We start from the raw sequence: 15,597 nt of genomic DNA on the forward strand, positions 1-15,597 counted from the left end.
GTGCTAGGCACACCTGGCTAGAGAGGCATATCGATCGATGTGTGCCGTAAAGAAGGAGCTGGGGGCCTACACACACCGTGGGTGAACGACCTAAAGTGAAAAGATGAATTTGCGCGATGGAGCTAGAGAATGCTGAGGGAGGGTGAGAGGGATGCGGGCGTGTGCATGCACAAGAGAAAGTTAGTGCTAGCTACGAAGATAAGAGGGTTGTGTGGGTGTAAAAGACGAATAGAGATCATATATACTTCATTATAAAAAGTGAATTCGGATATTTGAAGAATTTATCCTAGTGTTTCAAACCGACGCATGTGTGAATATATATATAACGGTGATACACATGGTGTGGTTATGAACATGTTATACTACATTTAATATATTTTATCTCTACTCTTATAAAAAACGGAGTTGTTGATGATGGTGTGCCTGCCATCCTGCATTATAGGCCGACCGATTTATATCTGGCGGATAGCAAGGAAACTATGATGGTTGAAGTTGGCAACAATCATGATTGTCGATTCTTATTGAAATAGAGAAACGAGTTCAAATTTAGTTCAAATTGCAGCGGTAGTATAGACATTTGGAATGCACTAAAATGTTGGTATGAGTAGGTTACATGCATTACACACCAAGCGAAAAAATTTAATCAGACATAACATGGATTCATACTCCCTCCTTCCATCTATATAGGGTGTAATGAGATTTTTAAGACCGCCTTTGACTATTGACAAGATTAATAGTACATGACATGCACAATGTGAAAATTATATCATTGAAAGAACCTTTCATAGACGAATTTAACGGTGTGCTTTGTGTAAGTTGCATGTCATATGTCATTGCTCTAATATTTGGTCAAAGTTAGCACCGAAAAACGCATTAGGCCCTATATAGATGGAAGGAGGGAGTAGCTTTGAATAGCATTTGTATAGTAAAACGGGGCACGACTCTCTCTTTGTGTGGTGTGAATAGTTTTATTTTTTCATTTTCTTTTTGGTTGAGGGAAGTGCGAATTGATTTGGTACGTACAAGTACAATATTATTACACGTTAGGCTTGTCCCTAAAATTCAACCCGCATCTTGTTATATCCCGAAAATTCAGATATCGTGCTCCCAAAACTGGCACCTTCACAACCCACGCCTTGTTATCCCGAAATTACAACGCGCGCGAAAACTCACTCCAGCTGCCAAATCTCGACATGTGAAATCCCCCTTCTAACCCTGAGCCGAAAGGGCCGCTAGTTCAAATCAGTGGGGGTACTTTTGTAACACACCCTACATTTTGGACAAGCGCGTCCCAAAGTCATGCTTCACCCCTTCCCATCGCCCCCTTTTCGCCATTCGAAATCCCAGGCCGCCATAACCTCTCCGCTCCAGCCATGAAACCCCACCCTCCTCCGTCCTTCACGTCACCGCTACCCAGCCGGAGCCTCTTCCCCGACGACGTCGTCCACCACAACAGCTCGACGTCCCTCATCTACCTCCCCGGATGAGGATCCGTCGTCCATGTCGTCGTCCCGCCGGTTCAGCCGCCCCGTCCTCCACCTCCAAGGAGCTGCTCCGACGATCGCCTCGTTTATCGCGGCTACTCCATACCCACAGCGCTGCCTTAACCTGCTCCACCGAAACCGCATCACCGACTCCTCGGACAAAGCCGAGGCCTACTCGGCGCCACCAAAGAGGTTGTACACTCATCGCATCGCACCTTCTCCTTAACTCGACCTCCCGGCGCCGACGGTGCTCCATCCCGCACCCCCATGGAGCGGCTACCTTGAAGTCGGCGCCACGGGCGACATCTCCACGGCGGCTCTCCCCCAATGCGAGGCCCCTTCGGCGGCGGCGTCCATACCAGCCGGATCTGCTGTTGCTGCTCCGGCTCTCGCTCGCTCGCGCTGCTGCTGCTGCTCCGGCTCTCGCTCGATCACTCGCTCGCCCAGCTGCTACTACTGCTCTCCCCCTCGCTCGTGCTACTGCTCTGCTCCGATTAAGCCACACTTTAGTCGACTGAATCGAGTTTTGGGTCAGTCGATTTTCAGGGGTTGGGGGGCTCGCCGAAGTTAAGGAAGAAACACCCGCAGCGAGGACGGGGGCTCGCCAGAGAGGTACCCCACTATCTATCTTAGGGTTCAGGGTGGGGGCGGGGGGCCTAGAGGGCTGGTCGGGGCGGCGGTGGCGAGTTGTTTCGGGGCGGCGAGGCGGCGGTGGGGCCGGCAGTTCGGCCGGTGGTGGCTGGCGGCTCAGGGGGGTGCAGGTTGAAGATGAACTGCAGGCCCTCCCTAAACTACATGTCAAGTGCCTCTCTGCTACCATTGCATTTAGTTTCGACGGTAGCATTCAGATTCCACAGTAAATTGCAGTTTCTACAATTAAGTTCAGAGTCAACAGTTTTTACCTCATATGTTGTAGTCGGGTGGTTTTTGGTGATGTTAATTTTACATCCATTTTACATCATCTATTGGAGATCTATTAGAATCCCACTTGAGATTGACGATGTCTGTCTTGTGCTGCTTCAGCCTTGACGTCTTACGGCTCACCAGAGCTACTCCAACGACAAAACGATCCATCACAACAGAGCAGTGCCCTGGACGCCGTCTACAGATTCCTCAGATCTTCCTCCACACCTCCGACAGCCACCTCTGCCTCAACTGCTTCAGCGACCAACCCAATGATGCTGAGGTTGACACGGCTACGGCAAAGAGGTTGTACACTTGTTGCATCACTTATTACTATACATTCACGTCAATCCATTAGGGCTATTTTGGTTCAACGGAAAAACATCGATCCACTGGTTGTTACCATCACTCTAAATTTTTGCATGCTCTGCTTACATAATCTCACCATATTTTTTTCGTATGCATGTCAGATATTGTACATAGTCATGCCGAACATGTAGAGAAAAAGAGAAGAGTTTTGCGCGGCAATACAATGTCATGCAGACATCGCTCCATGGTGGGTTCAATGGCAAACCCTCCCCACCCCTCTCCAGATTGTAATCCAGAGGAAGATATCTGTTCTGAGGCGGATTCAGATGCCGCTGACCACTCCTATTTACCCCCCAAGGTGTTTGCTCTACCTTGGCATGATGATGTTAGTCATATCATGCATATGTTGCCTTGCAGTGCCTACTTTTGACATCATATATGTCATCTACTTAGTTTAGACATGTTCTGTAATGCCACCTGTTTAGTTTCTATATCATATATGGGAATTATGCAGTCTCATGTCTTTTAGCCAGCCATAATATATGTGAAATATGCAATGCCATCCTATTTAACCAAGCATCATATATTTGAATGATATCTTGCCCATCCTTTTCTTCATTACATTTCCATTTGTCGACAATGTTTGTACATTAAACTACTCTTCCTGTGAATCAGCCATTTGGGTGGGAGATGGAAAAAACTGGAGTGAAAACAAGGCCTTCAGAGCAGACAGTACTACCTGTCGAAGCAGATCTCTTGTTGGGTCCCGATAGCTCCTCGGAGATGGATTTAAAGACAGATGACCAGTCCTATTCCCCCACTGAGGTGTATGCTCTAACTTGGCACGGTTATACTGCTCATATCATGCATACGGTGTCTTGCATTGCATAGTTTAGACATCATATACACCATATTCAACACCATGTTCTTAGTTCAGACATCATATCGAATGCCCTCTATTTAGCATATAAATCACATATGTGAATTAAATGATGTGATCCTGATTACTTAGATAACATGTAGGTGAATTATGTCATGCGATCCTGTTTAGTTATTCACCATATCTTTGAATTATGTTATTCTGTGCTATCTAGTTTAGATAGACATCATATATGTGAAATTATGTCATGCTATCCATTTTAGTTAAACAATATACATGTCAACTATTTCATGCCCTCTTTTTTCCACACTATCTTTTACATCCGTCTCTCATACAATGTATGTACATTCAACTATGTTTCCTGTTTATCAGCCATTTGAATTGGAGCGGGTGATGCCAGTATCTAGCGGACTAAAAACACGGTCTTCAAATAAAACAGTGCTACCTCTTGGTGGAGATAGCACCCCGGTTGTACATGCACAAGAACCAGCCCTGCCGCACATAACCCAAACTCTCGCAGATTGTACCCCTACTGCGATGGACAGAGAACCAGCTTCACCCAATCTAACCCCAACCCCAGCCGATAGTAACCCAGTTCCTGTTGATATAGTATACGTCTCCGTCGTATCTATAATTTTTGATTGTTCCATGCCAATATTATTCAACTTTCATATACTTTTTGGCAACTTTTTTATATATTTTTGGGACTAACATATTGATCCAGTGCCCAGTGCCAGTTCCTGTTTGTTGCATGTTTTTTGTTTCGCAGAAAACCCATACCAAACGGAGTCCAAACGGAATAAAAACTGACGGAGATTTATTTTGGAATATTTATGAATTTTGGGAAGTGGAATCATCACGAGACGGTGTCCGAGGGGGGCACGAGGTAGGGGGTGCGCCCCTGACCCTCATGGCCACCCCGTAAGGCGGTTGGAGCCCTTCTATCGCCGCAAGAAAGCTAATTTCCGGATAGAGATCGTGTTAAAATTTCAGCCCAATCGGAGTTACGGATCTCCGGGAATATAAGAAACGGTGAAAGGGAAGAATCTGAGAACGCAGAAACAGAGAGAGACAGAGAGACAGATCCAATCTCGGAGGGGCTCTCGCCCCTCCCTTTCCATGGAGGCCATGGACCAGAGAGGAAACCCTTCTCCCATCTAGGGAGGAGGTCAAGGAAGAAGAAGAAGAAGGAAGGGGGTTCTCTCCCCCTCGCTTCCGGTGGCACCGGATGTAACGCCCTCGATGCGGCTATATCTCCTACGTGTTGAAGCACGACTTAGAGGCATAACCGCATTGAAAGCAATGTCGCAAGTAAGGTAATCTTCACAACATCCCATGTAATATAGATAATAAAAGGGGAAAGTACATAGTTGGCTTACACTCGCCACGTCAAACAAAGTACATAAATAGCATTACGTCATCCAATCACTCATGGCCCGACTACGGTGCCAAAATAAAAGATCAACCCAACATGCGACACGGTCCCGATCTCCCCAACTGGGCACCACTACTGATCATCAGGGAAAGACACGTAGTAACGGCGTGAGTCCTCGTCGAACTCCCACTTGAGCTCAAGCGCGTCATCTGGTACGGAGTCATCAGGCCCTGCATCTGGTTTGGATGTAATCTGTGAGCCACAGGGACTCAGCAATCTCGCACCCTCGCGATCAAGACTATTTAAGCTTATAGGTAAGGCAAGGTAAATATGTGGAGCTGCAGCAAGCGACTAGCATATATGGTGGCTAACCTATTCGCAAATGAGAGCGAGAAGAGAAGGCAATGCACGATCGAATAACTAGAGAACAACCTGCGGCAAGCATTACTCCAACACCGTGTTCCCTTCCCGGACTCCGCCGAGAAGAGACCATCACGGTAACACACACAGTTGATTCATTTTAATTAAGTTAAGGTTCAAGTTATCTACAACCGAATATTAACAAATTCCCATCTGCCCATAACCGCGGGCACGGCTTTCGAAAGTTCAAATCCCTCCAGGGGAGTCCCAACTTAGCCCATGACAAGCTCTCACGGTCAATGAAGGATATTCCTTCTAGCGGGAAGACCCGATCAGACTCGGAATCCCGGTTACAAGACATTTCGACCAGGTAAAACTAAACCAGCAACATAAAACTAAACCAGCAACACCGCCCGAATGTGCCGACAAATCCCGATAGGAGCTGCACATATCTCGTTCTCAGGGCACACTCAGATGAGCTCTCCATACAACTAAAACCAAACCTCGAGTTTCCCCGAGGGGGCGCTGCACAGGACTCTATTTTGGACCAACACTGAGAGGAGCACTGGCCCGGGGGGGTTTAAATAAGATGACCCTTGGGCTCCGGAAACCCAATGGAAAAGAGGCTAGGTGGCAAATGGTAAAACCAAGGTTGGGCATTGCTGGAAAATCTTTATTCAAGGCGAACTATCAAGGGGTTCTCATTATTACCCAACCGCGTAAGGAACGCAAAATCCGGGAACATAACACCGATATGACGGAAACTAGGGCGGCAAGAGTGGAACAAAACACTAGACAAAAGGCCGAGCCTTCCACCCTTTACCAAGTATATATATGCATTAAGATAACAAGATAATATAATGATATCCCAACAAGAAAAATAATGTTCCAACAAGGAACGGTCTCCAATCTTCACCTGCAACTAGCAACGCTATAAGAGGGGCTGAGCAAAGCGGTAACATAGCCAATCAACGGTTTGCTAGGACATGGTGGGTTAGAGTTTTGACATGGCAATTTGGGAGGCATGATAATAAAGTGGTAGGCATCGTAGCATAGGCATAGCAAAAGAGCGAGCATCTAGCAAAGCAAAGATAGAAGTGATTTCGAGGGTATGATCATCTTGCCTGCAAAGTTGTCAGAGTTGACTGGATCCTCGAAAGCAAACTCAATGGGCTCCTTGTTAGCGAACTCGTCTCCTGGCTCTACCCAAACAAGACAAACAAGCAAAAAGGACACAATCAACCATGTGCAAAGCTCAAACAACATGATGCAAACATGGGATGCTATGCGGGATGCGATATGTGATGCACATGCAAGATTTGAAAAGGGATGATTGAACCTGGCCTCAACTTGGAAATCCAAGTGTGCCACTGGAAAGGTGAGATGATTTCGCTTGAAAACGATATGAAGAACGCCGGAATCGGACACACGGTTTGGAAATGGCAAGCAATTCAAATATGGCCCCGGTCTGCGATAAACAACAAGTAGCCATCTAAATGCAACAAGATGAACATGCTACAGCACTCAAACATGGCAACAAAATACATGGAAGGGATCCACTCATGATGCTTAACAAAAGATGAACACTGAGCTACGGCCAAATCATCCATTAACAGGTTCAAACAAGCATGGCAAAAATGCAATTGGTAAACAGATCTCAGACTTCGTGAAATTAACACTTGTCTAGAATTTCAGATCAGATAGCACACTTTGGAGCATGAAAACTATATGCTACATGTACTGAACATGGAAAAACAAAGCATGGCATGGAGCTACTCAAAGAGTTTAACAAAAGTCCCTTAGTGACCTTGAGCCAAAAGGGATCAGAAAATACAATTGCAAGCATGTGAACATGGCAAAAACTTAAACAGATCACAGACTTAGAGAAAAACTGGAGCATGCAAATCAGATTTCAAGTAGTCATGTTTACGAGCTCGATGCACTCACTACAGAGCATGTCATGACAATCTAAGCATACACCCGTCAAGAATACACATTACTCAAGCTATACATGGCAAGAACGATAACATAGCATGCACGGATCAACTACAACATCCTCGGCAAAATCGCTAACAAGTAGACAATCTGCCCAGATTTACGAAATAGCAAAAGTAGAGCTCGATTGACTCAAGCTAGGGTGCTCCATAAATTCAAACAAAGACATGGATGGATAGAGCACTACAAGATTAACAAATCACCCTTACTGATCATCCTCAAAAGAGGCACGGATCACTAGGAAACAACATGAACATATGGCATATTGATAAAAACAGATCAAGGACTTAGTGGAATTGTTAAGTCCCTGAAATCAGCATTAACGAATGCACCACTTTGCAAGCTTCTGCTAGTCACCACACACATCACAAAAATACATGGATTGCACCTCTGGAAAGATGGCAAAGCATATAACAAAACATATGTAGAGCTCAGGGGCATATCATGCACACAATAATCATGGCAAAAATGACAAATAGCTATTTGGAGCAATAGATCTGACAATTATCTCAAATAGCACTCTTCCAACAGCATTTAGGGTATCAATATGAACTCAAATGAAAATGATGCAATGAGATGAAATGATGTGCTCTCTGAGACGAACATTTTGATATGCTATATGCCCAAAACGGATCTACGGATGCAAAGTTACGGCACGATGAACAAGGGCATTTGAATCTAGAAATCGGGGACTTAGAGAAATTCATCACCTCGCGGATCTAGGGTTACTGTAGCGTGGATCTCAGATCTGGTCGCACGTCGTTCGAGGACCGCCGAAGAGGAAGCTTGAGGCCGCCGGAGATGTCGGGAGCGGCCAGATCCGGCCGGGGCTCCGGTCGCCGGAGTCGTGGCCGGTGGCGGGGCGGAGCGGCGAAGGGAGTCGGCGGGCGGCGGAGACGGCCTTGGGCGGCGGAGGGAGCGGTGCGGCCCGGCAATGGCGGCGCAGTGGCGGAGGTGGCCAGCGGCGACTGGCGCGGTGGCGGTGAGGCGCGTCGCCGGCGCGCGGGCGGAGGAGGGAGAGGCACGGGCGCGCTGTAGCAGTCGGACCGCGTGGGCTTCCCGCGGGCCTCGGCGGGCCTCGGGCGGCGCGGCGATGTGGGGACCGACCCGGGACATGTGGCGGACGACGATTGGTCCGGGCGGAGCGGCGGACGTGTCCGGCCACGCGGAGGAGGCGATTTTTAGGGTTTCGGGAGAGTGGAACCGCGAATTACGGAGGGGGTGTATTTATAGGCATAGAGGGAGCTAGGAGTGTCCAAATGAGGTGCGGTTTTCCGCCACGCGATCGTAATCGAACGCTCTAGATGATGGAGAGGGTTTTGGGCCAAATTGGAAGGGTGTTGGGCTGCAACACACACGAGGCCTTCTCGGTCCCTCGGTTAACCGTTGGAGCATCAAACGAAGTCCAAATGGTACGAAACTTGACAGGCGGTCTACCGGTAATAAACCAAGGCCGCTTGGCAAGTCTCGGTCCAATCTGGAAATGTTTAATCCCCACACACGAAAGAAAGGTGGAAATGACCACCGGAGGAGAACGGAGCACCGGAATGCAAAACGGACAACGGGGAAAATGCTCGGATGCATGAGACGAACACGTATGCAAATGCAATGCACATGATGACATGATATGAGATGCAGGACAACAACAACAACACACATAGACAAAAACCCGAACCCGAGAAAATAAAATAACTTAGCGCCGGAAACGGCAAGAGTTGGATTACATATTAGGTAAATCATATCCGGGGTGTTACAACACTCCACCACTACGAAAGGATCTCGTCACGAGATCTAGGACTGGAAGAACGCCGGGTACTCAGAACGGAGGTGATCCTCGCGTTCCCAGGTGGCTTCACGGTCGGAATGGTGTGACCACTTGACTTTGAGGAATTTGATTGACTTATTGTGAGTCTTGCGTTCAGTCTCTTCAAGAATAGCAATGGGGTGCTCACGATAAGAGAGATCTTCTTGGAGCTCAATATCTTCGAAGTTGACGGTGCGGTTAGGAGTCTTGAAGCACTTGCGGAGCTGAGAGACATGGAACACGTCATGCACATTTGCAAAGTTTGAAGGAAGCTCGAGTTGATAGGCGAGATCGCCTCTCTTGCTGACGATCTTGAAAGGTCCCACGTATCTAGGGGAAAGCTTCTCTTTGATACCGAAGCGACGAGTGCCTTTCATTGGAGAGACGCGGAGGTAAACATGATCTCCGATCTCGAAAGCCAAATCACGGTGCTTACTATCATAGTAGCTCTTCTGGCGCGATTGCGGTGCTTTGAGGTTATCTCGAATGACTTTGCATATTTCCTCTGCCTCTGTGATTAAGTCATTTCCCAGAAGTTGACGTTCACCGGTTTCAGACCAGTTGATAGGGGTACGGCACTTCCTGCCATATAGAATTTCGAATGGGGCCTTGCCCGAACTTGCTTGAAAACTGTTGTTGTAGGAGAATTCAGCATATGGAAGACAATCCTCCCACTTCATGCCGAAGGAGATCACACAAGCCCTGAGCATATCTTCAAGAATCTGGTTGACACGCTCGACTTGACCGCTAGTTTGAGGATGGAAAGCAGTGCTGAAGCGGATGTTGGTGCCCATGGCCTTCTGAAAAGAATCCCAAAACTTGGAGGTAAAGATGCTGCCACGGTCTGAAGAGATCACCTGTGGAATACCGTGCTGCGAGACAATCCGAGAGGTATACAGCTCCACCAATTGAGATGCAGTGATAGACTCTTTGATAGGCAGAAAGTGAACCACTTTAGTGAGTTTGTCGATGACAACGAATATAGCATCATTGCCATGCTTGGACTTTGGAAACCCAATCACAAAGTCCATCTCAATGTGGTCAAACTTCCATTCTGGAATGGCAAGAGGTTGGAGGAGACCAGTTGGCCTTTGGTGTTCTGCCTTCACTCTTCTGCAGACATCACACTCATTCACGAACTGAGCAATCTCGCGCTTCATTCGAGTCCACCAATAAGCCTGCTTGAGGTCCTGATACATCTTCGTGCTCCCAGGGTGGATGGAGAGGAGAGAATTGTGAGCCTCGTTCATGATAACCTTACGAAGATCACCTTTGGGCACAACAATACGATCCTCGAAGAAGAGAGTATCCTTGTCATCAAGGCGGTAGCACTTGTACTTGGGTTGGCTCTTGGCAATCCTAAACTTCACCTTCTTCACCATAGCATCAAGAAGTTGAGCCTCGCGAATCTGGTCTTCCAAGGTAGGAGAGACTTGAAGGTTGGCGAGGAAACCTTGAGGAACAACTTGCAGATTGAGTTTGCGGAAAGCTTCACAAAGCTCGGGTTGATAAGGCTTGAGAATCAGACTGTTGCAATAAGCCTTCCTGCTCAATGCGCCAACAATCACATTGGCCTTGCCTGGAGTATACTCGATACTCGGATTATACTCTTGAATCATTTCGACCCATCGAGTCTTCCTGAGGTTGAGATTAGGCTGAGTGAAGATGTACTTGAGACTCTTGTGGTCAGTGAAGATGTCCACTTTTCTTCCCAATAAGAGATGTCTCCAAGTCAAAAGAGCATGCACAACAGCCGCCAACTCGAGGTCATGAGTGGGGTAGTTCTTCTCATTGGGCTTCAACTGGCGAGAGGTATAAGCCACCACTTTCTTCTCTTGCATCAACACTGCACCGAGACCTTGGAGAGAGGCATCGCAGAAGACCTCGAATGGTTTGGATTCATCAGGAGGAGTCAGAACTGGAGCAGTGACCAATTTCTCTTTCAAAGTGTTGAAAGCAAAGTCACACTCCGGAGACCAAATGTACTTGACGTGCTTCTGGAGAAGATTAGAGAGCGGCTTCGCGATCTTTGAAAAGTTCTCAACGAACCTTCGACAGTAGCTTGCGAGAGCGAGGAAGCTACGGAGTTGCTTCACGTTCTGAGGTGGTTCCCAATTCACAATTGCAGACACCTTCTCAGGATTCACCGCAATGCCCTTGGCAGAGATGATATGCCCAAGGTAAAGAACCTCATCGAGCCAAAATTCGCACTTTGAGAACTTGGCGTAGAACTGGTGTTCCCTGAGCTTATCGAGCACTAAACGCAAGTGCTTGGCATGATCTTCCTTGTTCTGTGAAAAGACCAGAATGTCGTCGAGATAGACCAAAACAAAGTCATTGGTGTAGGCGTTGAAGATGAAGTTCATCATGCAAGAGAAAGTCGGAGGAGCGTTGACGAGGCCAAAAGACATGACAGTGTATTCATATGAACCATAGCTTGTCCTGAAAGCCGTCTTGGGAATATCTTGCTCACGGATTCGAATCTGGTGATAGCCCATACGGAGATCAAGCTTGGAGAATACTTGGGCACCCTTGAGTTGTTCGAACAGCTCGTTGATGTTGGGAAGTGCGTACTTGTTCTTGATAGTCTTCTTGTTCAATGGATGGTAGTCAACACAAAGTCGGTCCGTTCCATCCTTCTTCTTCACAAAAAGAACTCCACAACCCCACGGAGAGGAACTAGGTCGGATGAGACCCATTCGCTCTTGAATATCGAGTTGCTTCTTCAGCTCCTTCAACTCTTCAGGTCCGAGCTTGTAAGGACGCTTGCACACTGGTTCCGTGCCAGGCTCAAGATCGATGACGAATTCAACTGGCCGGTGCGGAGGCATTCCTGGAAGCTCTTCTGGAAAGACGTCTTGATATTCGCAAACGACTGGAATTTGCGAGATGGCATCCAGTTCACCCTTCTCATTGAGCGAAAACAGCCGGATTGTATCATCGCGAGCGGCAAAGACAATAACATCCTCAGACGAATGAGTCAATTGAATCTGCCTGGCTGCACAATCAAGATGCGCCTTGTGCTTAGAAAGCCAAACCATTCCAAGAATAAGATCAATATCCGAGTCACCAAGAACAATAGGAGAAGCTAGAAATTTGTAGTCGCCCAAGGTGATAGTAATATCCGGGACGCAGAAATTAGCTGTCATTTGCTTGCCCGGTGACATGATTTGCAAAGAATTTTGCAGATACTGATAATCGCACTCATACTTCGATGCAAAAGGTTTGGAAATGAAACAATGTGATGCACCAGTGTCAAAAAGAACTTTTGCAGGAACATCGTTAACAGGAAGGTTACCCATGATGACATCTGACGAGTCCTCTGCCTGAGCTGCATTCATCAAATTGACCTTGGTGTGCTTGGGGTTATGCTTGACCACAGCTGTACTTGCCGATCTCACAGGAGGAGGAGGAGGAGGGAGACGCCTCTGATTGAAACACTTGTTGGCATAGTGACCCTTCTGTTGGCACTTGTTGCACGTGACCTCTGAAAGCGGACGGTGATACGGAGCACTCGATATTGGAGGTTGAGACGAAGTCTTGTTCTGAAAGCCAGGGTTGGGTGGGTGGGAAGATCCACTGCCACCTTTGCTCTTCTGGTGAAAAGGCTGACGGAACAGAGGAGGAGGAAGCCAATACTTCTGCTGCTTGGCCACTTGAGTAGAGGAAGAAGGAGTAACATCTCTGACTCGCTTCTTGGAAGCATCACACCTCAGTTGAGCAGCCTCTTGCTTCAATGCCATGTTGTAGAACTCATCGTACCTCAAGGGCTCAAAGAGAACAAGAGCAAGCTGGATTTCTTCTCTGAGACCACCCCTGAACTGGTATATCATGCTCTTCTCGTCAGGGACGTCCTGCTTAGCAAAGCGAGCGAGCTTCTGAAACAACTTGTTGTAGTCATAGACAGACAAAGAGCCTTACTTCAGGTTGCGGAATTCCTCACGCTTGCTTTCAACCACGCTCTGAGGAATATGATGAGCTTTGAAGTCTTGACGGAATTCATCCCAGGTAATCACACGGCCTCCTCTGGAATCCTTGTACTGCTGGAACCATTCTGCAGCTTGGTCTTTGAGTTGGAAGGAAGCGAACTTGACAAAGTCCTCAGGCCTGACGTTACTGCACTCGAAATGCTTGCATAAGTCCACGAGCCAATCGTCAGCATCAGTTGCCTCAACACAATTGCTGAAGGTCTTTGGCCCGTTAGCAAGGAACTGGTTGAGTGTAGCAAAGTGATTCTGATTGTTGCCTTGGTTGCCTTGGTTCGCTTGATTGCGCTCTTGAAGAATTTGCATGATCAACTGCGTGTTTGCATTGGTAGCGGCCATCACAGCTTGCCATGCCTCCGGAGGAGGTGGAGGTGGTGGCGGATCGTGATTCTGATTCTGATTGCTACTCTTAGCGGGAGCCATCCTGAAAAGGGTGACATCCGTTAGCACATTGACAGATAAAATTGAAGCTGAATCAAGCGGGATGAAATTGCAACATATAGTCTTCACATCCGAACAAAATGAACGAATGTATTCCACTTGAAATGGTCACATATCCATAAATTGAGAAGCCACTTAGAATTTAGGTAGAGGAATAAATCAACAAGGTACGGAGAAAGAACGAATACTCGGTAAGAAAACCCAATCTCAAACCAAATATCTGTGGAAGAAGAGCTAGAGCTACAAGAAGCCTAATATCTCACCCAAACTAGCAAATCCTACATCCAGCTGTATCCATCCTTCAACACATAACCAAGAAACCTTTGGAAACCATCTACCTCAACCTTCGAAAAGCATCTGTTATACAAGTTATGGCAATACTCCCGAACTCCCGCCCCAGTACTGGGTGGCGTCGAGGTTATCTCACCAACAACTGCATAAAAGAGATTTTCGATGTCGGCGTACTAAACTCAGGTATTCCAGAACTGCAACGATAAAATTGTGACGACAACACCTCGGAGCTCAACTCCCTGGGACACTGCCACAACCCCTAAATGACAGGAGGCACCAAGAACAATGTTCTCGTCACAAATCCATCAGAACGATTCCAAGATACCCGCATGATCCTAAAAAATTTTTAGTGAAATTTGAGAAGAGAAGAGTCAAAACTCTACGTCCGGATGCCTTACCAGAGCGATGAAGGGACTGGGGAGTAAAAAGAATTCCTAAACTCTCCGATATATAATTCCTAAATGACTCAAAACATTTTTTTCTAGACTCAACTCGGCTGCTAAAAACGATCAAGCAGTGGGGGCTCCTAAGGTCGGGGAAGGCTCTGATTACCAACTTGTAACGCCCTCGATGCGGCTATATCTCCTACGTGTCGAAGCACGACTTAGAGGCATAACCGCATTGAAAGCAATGTTGCAAGTAAGGTAATCTTCACAACATCCCATGTAATATAGATAATAAAAGGGGAAAGTACATAGTTGGCTTACACTCGCCATGTCAAACAAAGTACATAAATAGCATTACATCGAATCACTCATGGCCCAACTACGGTGCCAAAATAAAAGATCAACCCAACATGCGACACGGTCCCGATCGCCCCAACTGGGCACCACTACTGATCATCAGGGAAAGACATGTAGTAACGGCGTGAGTCCTCATCGAACTCCCACTTGAGCTCAAGCGCGTCATCTGGTACGGAGTCATCAGGCCTTGCATCTGGTTTGGATGTAATCTGTGAGCCACAGGGACTCAGCAATCTCGCACCCTCGCGATCAAGACTATTTAAGTTTATAAGTAAGGCAAGGTAAATATGTGGAGCTGCAGCAAGAGACTAGCATATATGGTGGCTAACCTATTCGCAAATGAGAGCGAGAAGAGAAGGCAATGCACGATTGAATAACTAGAGAACAACCTGCGGAAAGCATTACTCCAACACCGTGTTCGCTTCCCGGACTCCGACGAGAAGAGACCATCACGGTAACACACACAGTTGATTCATTTTAATTAAGTTAAGGTTCAAGTTATCTACAACCGGATATTAACAAATTCCCATCTGCCCATAACCGCGGGCATGGCTTTTGAAAGTTCAAATCCCTGCAGGGGAGTCCCAACTTAGCCCATGACAAGCTCTCACGGTCAACGAAGGATATTCCTTCTAGCGGGAAGACCCGATCAGACTCGGAATCCCGGTTACAAGACATTTCGACCAGGTAAAACTAAACCAGCAACACCGCCCGAATGTGCCGACAAATCCCGATAGGAGCTGCACATATCTCATTCTCAGGGCACACTCAGATGAGCTCTCCATACAACTAAAACCAAACCTCGAGTTTCCCCGAGGGGGCGCTGCACAGGACTCTAGTTTGGACCAACACTCAGAGGAGCACTGGCCCGGGGGGGTTAAATAAGATGACCCTTGGGCTCCGGAAACCCAAGGGAAAAAGAGGCTAGGTGGAAAATGGTAAAACCAAGGTTGGGCATTGCTGGAAAAGCTTTATTCAAGGCGAACTATCAAGGGGTTCCCATTATTACCCAACCGTGTAAGGAAC

The sequence above is a fragment of the Triticum urartu genome, chromosome 2 (assembly GCF_003073215.2).
Source record: "Triticum urartu cultivar G1812 chromosome 2, Tu2.1, whole genome shotgun sequence".
Lineage (NCBI taxonomy): Eukaryota > Viridiplantae > Streptophyta > Magnoliopsida > Poales > Poaceae > Triticum > Triticum urartu.